Source organism: Triticum urartu, chromosome 2 (assembly GCF_003073215.2).
Source record: "Triticum urartu cultivar G1812 chromosome 2, Tu2.1, whole genome shotgun sequence".
NCBI lineage: Eukaryota > Viridiplantae > Streptophyta > Magnoliopsida > Poales > Poaceae > Triticum > Triticum urartu.
The window spans coordinates 322,035,716-322,042,016 of record NC_053023.1 but is presented as its reverse complement, the minus strand read 5'-3'; the positions used below and the strand labels follow the sequence as shown (position 1 = coordinate 322,042,016).

The following is a 6,301-nucleotide window of genomic DNA, read 5'->3' as shown; positions in this document are numbered from 1 at the left end:
CGTGACCAGGTGTGCGTGCGTGTGTGTCCTCGCGTTCGAGCGTGTGGGCTGTTGTGTGTAGGCGAGAGAAATGGAGTGATGACCACGTCGGGGCGCTTGACCCGGCCTGCGGCGTTTGCGTGCGTGCGCGGTGGATACGCGGGCCTGGGAGCGTGGACGTCGGGTGTGCGCAGTGGGAGCGTGGTGCAGCACGTCCATGCGTGCTGGGGATAAAAGGCCAGCTCCCTCCACTGTTGTAAATTGCCTGATCGAGTCTGAGCTCGAGGAAAAAACAAGGACGCCGTTCGTGCGGCGGGCGGAGTTCGTGCTCCGGCAAAACCACTTGCGTCCTTGCGTCCTTCTTCTTCCTCCTTCTTCTTTGCTGCGTCAGAGAGTGAGCGAGAGGGAGGTGCTGCTGAGCGAGAAGAAGAGGAAGGCCGCGGCAACAACTATTGGTATTCAGAGCTTCGGTTCGGGCGATCACCAGTGACCATGGCGTTGGTTCCTCACGGCGGTGGCGCGGGCGGATCGGCGTCGATGGCGATGGCGATGCTCACGGTGGACAACTACACCGTCTGGGCGATCAAGGCACAGGCCATCCTCAACATGCGCATCTTGTGGGAGGCGGTGGCGCCAGGCGATGTGGCGGTGAACGCGAGGAAGGACAAGACGGCGCGCGCGTTGCTGCTCCGAGCGTTGCCGGAGGACGTGCTGCTCTCAGTGGCGACAAAGCCCACCGCCAGGGAGGTATGGGACTCCCTGAAGGTGAGGTTCGTCGGCGCCGATCGGGTCCGCGCGGCGAGGCTGGCGACGCTGCATGGGGAGTTCGACCGCCTGAAGATGGCGGACGGCGAGGCGCTGGACGCGTACGCCGGGAGGCCGGCCGGGATGACGGCGAGGTACGCGAACCTCGGGGAGACGTTGGGCGACGCGGCGCTCGTGAAGAAGCTGCTGGACACCGTACTGGATCGGCTGTTCCCCGTCGTCGCCGGCATCGAGCAATTCTGCGATGTGACGAACATGGCGTTTGACGAGGTGCTCGGGCGGCTGCGCGCGTTCGACGAGCGGGTTCGGCGTCCTGGACAAGATGGCGGCGAGCGCGGGGGTGAGCAGCTGCTCATGACGGCGGCGCGGTGGGCAGCGCGGGAGCGTCGACACGGCGGTGCTCGGGACGACGACGACGATGGCAAGAGTGTGGCGTCGAGCAGCGGCGGGAACCGGCGTGGACCCTGCTACAAGTGCGGCGTGCGCGGCCACTTCAAGAGAGACTGCCCCAAGCTGCGGAGGGAGCCGGCGGCGGAGCGCGCGCGGCTGGCGGATGTCGCCGGCGTCGAGGACGACGGCCTCCTCTAGTTCACGGCTTAGGGGGAGTGTGTTGGGAATAAGCCGTGGAAGAGCCCGGGACGCGTCGGGCTCGGCCATGGCAGCCTGGGTCGCGTGTGTGCGTGACCAAGTGTGCGTGCGTGTGTGTCCTCGCGTTCGAGCGTGTGGGCCGTTGTGTGTAGGCGAGAGAAACGGAGTGATGACCACGTCGGGGCGCTTGACCCGGCCTGCAGCGTTTGCGTGCGTGCGCGGCGGATACGCGGGCCTGGGAGCATGGACGTGGGGTGTGCGCAGTGGGAGCGTGGTGCAGCGCGTCCGTGCGTGCTGGGGATAAAAGGCCAGCTCCCTCCACCGTTGTAAATTGCCTGATCGAGTCTGAGCTCGAGGAAAAAACAAGGACACCATTCGTGCGGCGGGCGAAGTTCATGCTCCGGCAAAACCACTTGTGTCCTTGCGTCCTTCTTCTTCATCCTCCTTCTTTGTTGTGTCAGAGAGTGAGCGAGAGGGAGGTGCTGCTGAGCGAGAAGAAGAGGAAGGCCGCGGCAACAATAGTGCGGGCGTCCCTCACGGCGGTTGCGGTTGGTATCTGTCCATGGCAGGAATGAGATGTGATGGAGCGAGGAAAAACAAGAAAGGGAGATGGGAGAGAAAAGGAGCAGGGCATGGCCTCGTTCAATGCTTCGGGAGCGGTGGCTGCCCACCTGCGCGGCCGGAGGTGAGGCTGCAGGGGGGTGCATGGATGAGGAGGCAGGAGATGGTGCGACGTCCGTGCTCAGGCATGAGCAGAGGCAACGATGGCGGCTTGGCGCGGGGCGCATGCGAGGAGGTCAACACGAGGCCGGCAGGGACTTGGCGCTCTGGTCGTCGCTGAAGACGGCGAGGAAGCGAGATGGCGCTGGTGCGGAAGAGGTCTGGCGCAACGAACATAGGCCACTTTGGGCCGGGAATGACGGGCTTGCACAGCGGCGCCATGGGGGGTTGTTACCTGGAGAAAGAACGATAGAGAGAATTGAGAGAGAGATCGAGATGAAGTACGAGAGAGGCAAGGGAGGAAGTAGAGAGAGCAGAGCAGCGGAGGAAGGCGGCTAGAGTCGGGGCCATGGTCACGGGAGCCTCGGGCGAGCTCCTCTCGCGCTCGAGGATGGAGGCTATTGCCTCGGTCCGGTCCGGATCAAGCGGGCTGGCTGGATCCGTGCAGGGTCCCGAGGAAGGAGATGGCCGAGGCGCTCGGGGAAGAGGAGGCGACTGCCTCGGGCGCGGCTGGAGGACAAAGATGCAGGAGACACGCACGGGGAGGCGGCTGTTGCACGGAGGCTCAGCGAGGGGTGGATCTGGATGGATGTATTTGTGGATCTGGAGGTGAGCGCTAGTAGTTGGCTTGCTGGTGATCCTTTGGCAAATGGAGACGGTGACAGCGACGTGGGAATTTGGAGGAGAAGGTGGAGGCTTGGCTGTGCTGGTTGGAGTGAAGGGGATCTGGGAGGATCTCGAGGAAGGAGGGAGTTGGTCGGCTGGCGGCGGAGACGGGATGGATGGATTGGACTAGGGTTTGATCGGTATATATATAGTAGGTGGGCTAGGCTTAGGGCTATTCGGTCCCTTCGATCGTAATTGGACAGACCAGAATAAATATGTTAGAAAACCCAAACAAAGAACCAAAGATATTTTAGGGATGTTTGGGGATGATCCGAATCCGACGATAATGACAGCCCGGGTCGGGTTCGGGACAACTTTCGGACGCGCGCGAGGGGTTTGAGTATTGTGTATAGATGGTCAAACGGTCGGGTAACAAAAGAATGGTCGGTCTGAGAAAGGTCAACAGAGCCGAGGAATAAGAGGCAACTATCAACGGATGCAAGTTTTGAAAACATGACGACAACGAAATGCCGGTGCAATGCAAATGATGACATGATGAAATGCACATGATGCAAAGATGAATGCAACAAACAAATAAAACACGCGGCGAAACTCGAAATCCATGGAAGGCATCTGGAGCGCCGGTCTTGGGGCGTCACATCCGTCATCCTCCCTCTCCATCTCCGGCGAAGTTCCGGCGAGATCCACCGGTGCATCGGAATCCGCGCTGCCCGAAACCCTAGATCCGAAAGGGTATAATTTCTCAAAGTCCTGAAATTTCTACATTATGTGCCCATGTTCGTCATGCCATATCTCCATGTTCGTAGCTCCGAATTGCGCAGATGACATATCAAAATGTTCGTCTCGTGATGATCTTCATGTTAGCGTCATTTGCATGGATGTTACTGTCCATATTGATGCCCCAACCTTCGTTGCAAAAGTGATATATGATGTTGTATGCTGGAATTTACCATAACTTGCTGATTTGTCATTTTCATTGCATTTTGTGTGTGCATCCTATGAGCATGATGTCTGCATGTTTTTGGAGCATCTCCATGCCACATTTACAGTGGTGCAAGCATTGTATTTTTATGAGCTCTGTGGTGACTAGCACAAGCATGCAAAGTAGGCTTCATTTTGAGGTAATTCACTAAGAGTGTTTTGAAGATATTGTTATTCTCTATCCATTCATGCCTCTGGTTGCAATTATGGAGTACTCTAGCTTGTCATTACCATGCTCTACTTTTGCTAAATATTGTTGCTGGCAAATTGTTACATGAAGTTCATTTTTGCCATGTGTTTTGCTAGTGATCCATGCACCCTATGAAGTTGCTCTTGCCATGCTTAGCTTCATAAATGTGTCTACTTACTATTGGTTACCTTGTGATTCCATGAAATGCATTGTGGTGAGTGGAATGAGCTTGCAAAGTTGCTATCATGAATCTGTTTCTCCCATGCTCTGTTTTCCTTCTAAGTCTGAAACTGATCATATCAATTGCCATGTTTGCATGGGTGCTACCTCATTTTCTATGCATCTTTGGTTAAAGTTCAGTAAGCGAGTTTTATTCTTTTCCTTGAGTACAAGCATGCCATACCTTTGTTTTCCATGATATTTTCCTGTAGCAAGTTGTTTGCTAGCTCTAAACATTGCTACATGATGATGTTTATGCCATGTTTAGTATTTTCTCTAAGTCTATGAAGCTGTTATCATTTGCATTTTTGCCATGCTATTTCAAGCTTGTTCTAGTGAGTTCTAGCAGGAGCTTAGTGTTCATGATTTGTAGAGGTTCACGTGTACTTTATGGAAATGTGCTTTGTTTCTATGTTGGAGTCATGTAGCATAGTTTATTGTTGCATCATAAGTGATATGATGTTGTTAAGCGCAGTTTTGCATCATTCTTGTTTTGCTTGTCATTTGCAAACCGTGCATCCGTTTCCAGTGATCCTTATATCGATTTTGACCGAAATCACTCATTCTTTCCAGCGGCATGCTTGATTTTCCAAGTTAATGCCTTTATCATATTTTCCCTTCCAGAGTACCCATATGCATTGCACATCATAGCCTGATTCCATGCCATGTCTTGCATCATGTTGCTTGTGCATTGCACCATGATTGGTTGTTGTTCCATTACTTGTATTCTTGCTTTGGGTAGAGCCAGGAGATGAGATCGTGAAAGAGGAACCTATTGAGTACGTTTACGAGGAGCAAGCTTTCAACAACTCTGAGCTCTCTGCAGGCAAGATGATCATTACCCTCGATATCACTTCTATCTTTGCTTGCTAGTTGTTCGTTCTATCGCTATGTTGTGCTACCTATCACTTGTTTATAATGCCTCCCGTATTGCCATGTCAAGCCTCTAACCCACCTTCCTAGCAAACCGTTGTTTGGCTATGTTACCGCTTTTGCTCAGCCCCTCTTATAGCCTTGCTAGTTGCAGGTGCATAGCAGGTTGTTCCATGTTGGAACATGGATATGTTGGGATATCACAATATCTCTTATTTAATTAATGCATCTATATACTTGGCAAAGGGTGGAAGGCTAGGCATTTTGCTCGGTGTTTTGTTCCACTCTTACCACCCTAGTTTCCGTCATACTGGTGTTATGTTCCTTGATTTTGCGTTCCTTACGCGGTTGGGGTGTGACGCCCCCGATTTAATCGTACACTAATCATACACGCAAACGTGTACGATCAAGATCGGGGACTCACGGGAAGATATCACAACACAACTCTACAAACAAAATAAGTCATACAAGCTTCATATTACAAGCCAGGGGCCTCGAGGGCTCGAATACAAGAGCTCGATCATAGATGAGTCAGCGGAAGCAACAATATCTGAGTACAGACATAAGTTAAACAAGTTTGCCTTAAGAAGGCTAACACAAACTGGGATACAGATCGAAATAGGCGCAGGCCTCCTGCCTGGGATCCTCCTAAACTACTCCTGGTCGTCGTCAGCCGGCTGCACGTAGTAGTAGGCACCTCCCGAGTAGTAGTAGTCGTCATCGACGGTGGCGTCTGGCTCCTGGGCTACAACGTCTGGTCGCAGCAATCGGGTATAGGAAAAGGGAAAAAGGGGGAGCAAAGCAACCGTGAGTGCTCATCCAAAGTACTTGCAAGCAAGGAGCTACACTACATATGTATGCATTGGTATCAAATGGAAAAGGGGTATCATATGTGGACTGAACTGCAGAATGCCGGAATAAGAGGGCGATAGCTAGTCCTATCGAAGACTACGCTTCTGGCAACCTCCATCTTGCAGCATGTAGAAGAGAGTAGATGGTGAGTTCACCAAGTATCATCGCATAGCATATTCCTAACCGATGATCCTCCCCTCGTCGCCCTGTGAGAGAGCGATCATCAGTTGTATCTGGCAATTGGAAGGGTGTGTTTTATTAAGTATCCGGATCTAGTTGTCATAAGGTCAAGGTACAACTCCAAGTCATCCTGTTACCGAAGATCATGGCTATTCGAATAGATTAACTTCCCTGTAGGGGTGCACCACATTTCCCAACACGCTCGATCCCCTTTGTCCGGACACGCTTTTCTGGGTCATGCCCGGCCTCGGAATATCAACACGTCGCAGCCCTACCTAGGCACAACAGAGAGGTCAGCACGCTGGTCTAAATCCTAAGCGCGCAGGG

At 53.1% G+C, this 6,301-nt stretch overlaps 1 pseudogene; it reads left to right on the top strand.

Moving 5' to 3' along the window:
• Positions 1 to 728: 728 nt before the first annotated feature.
• Positions 729 to 1,332, top strand: LOC125541505 (annotated as a pseudogene).
• Positions 1,333 to 6,301: the final 4,969 nt, after the last annotated feature.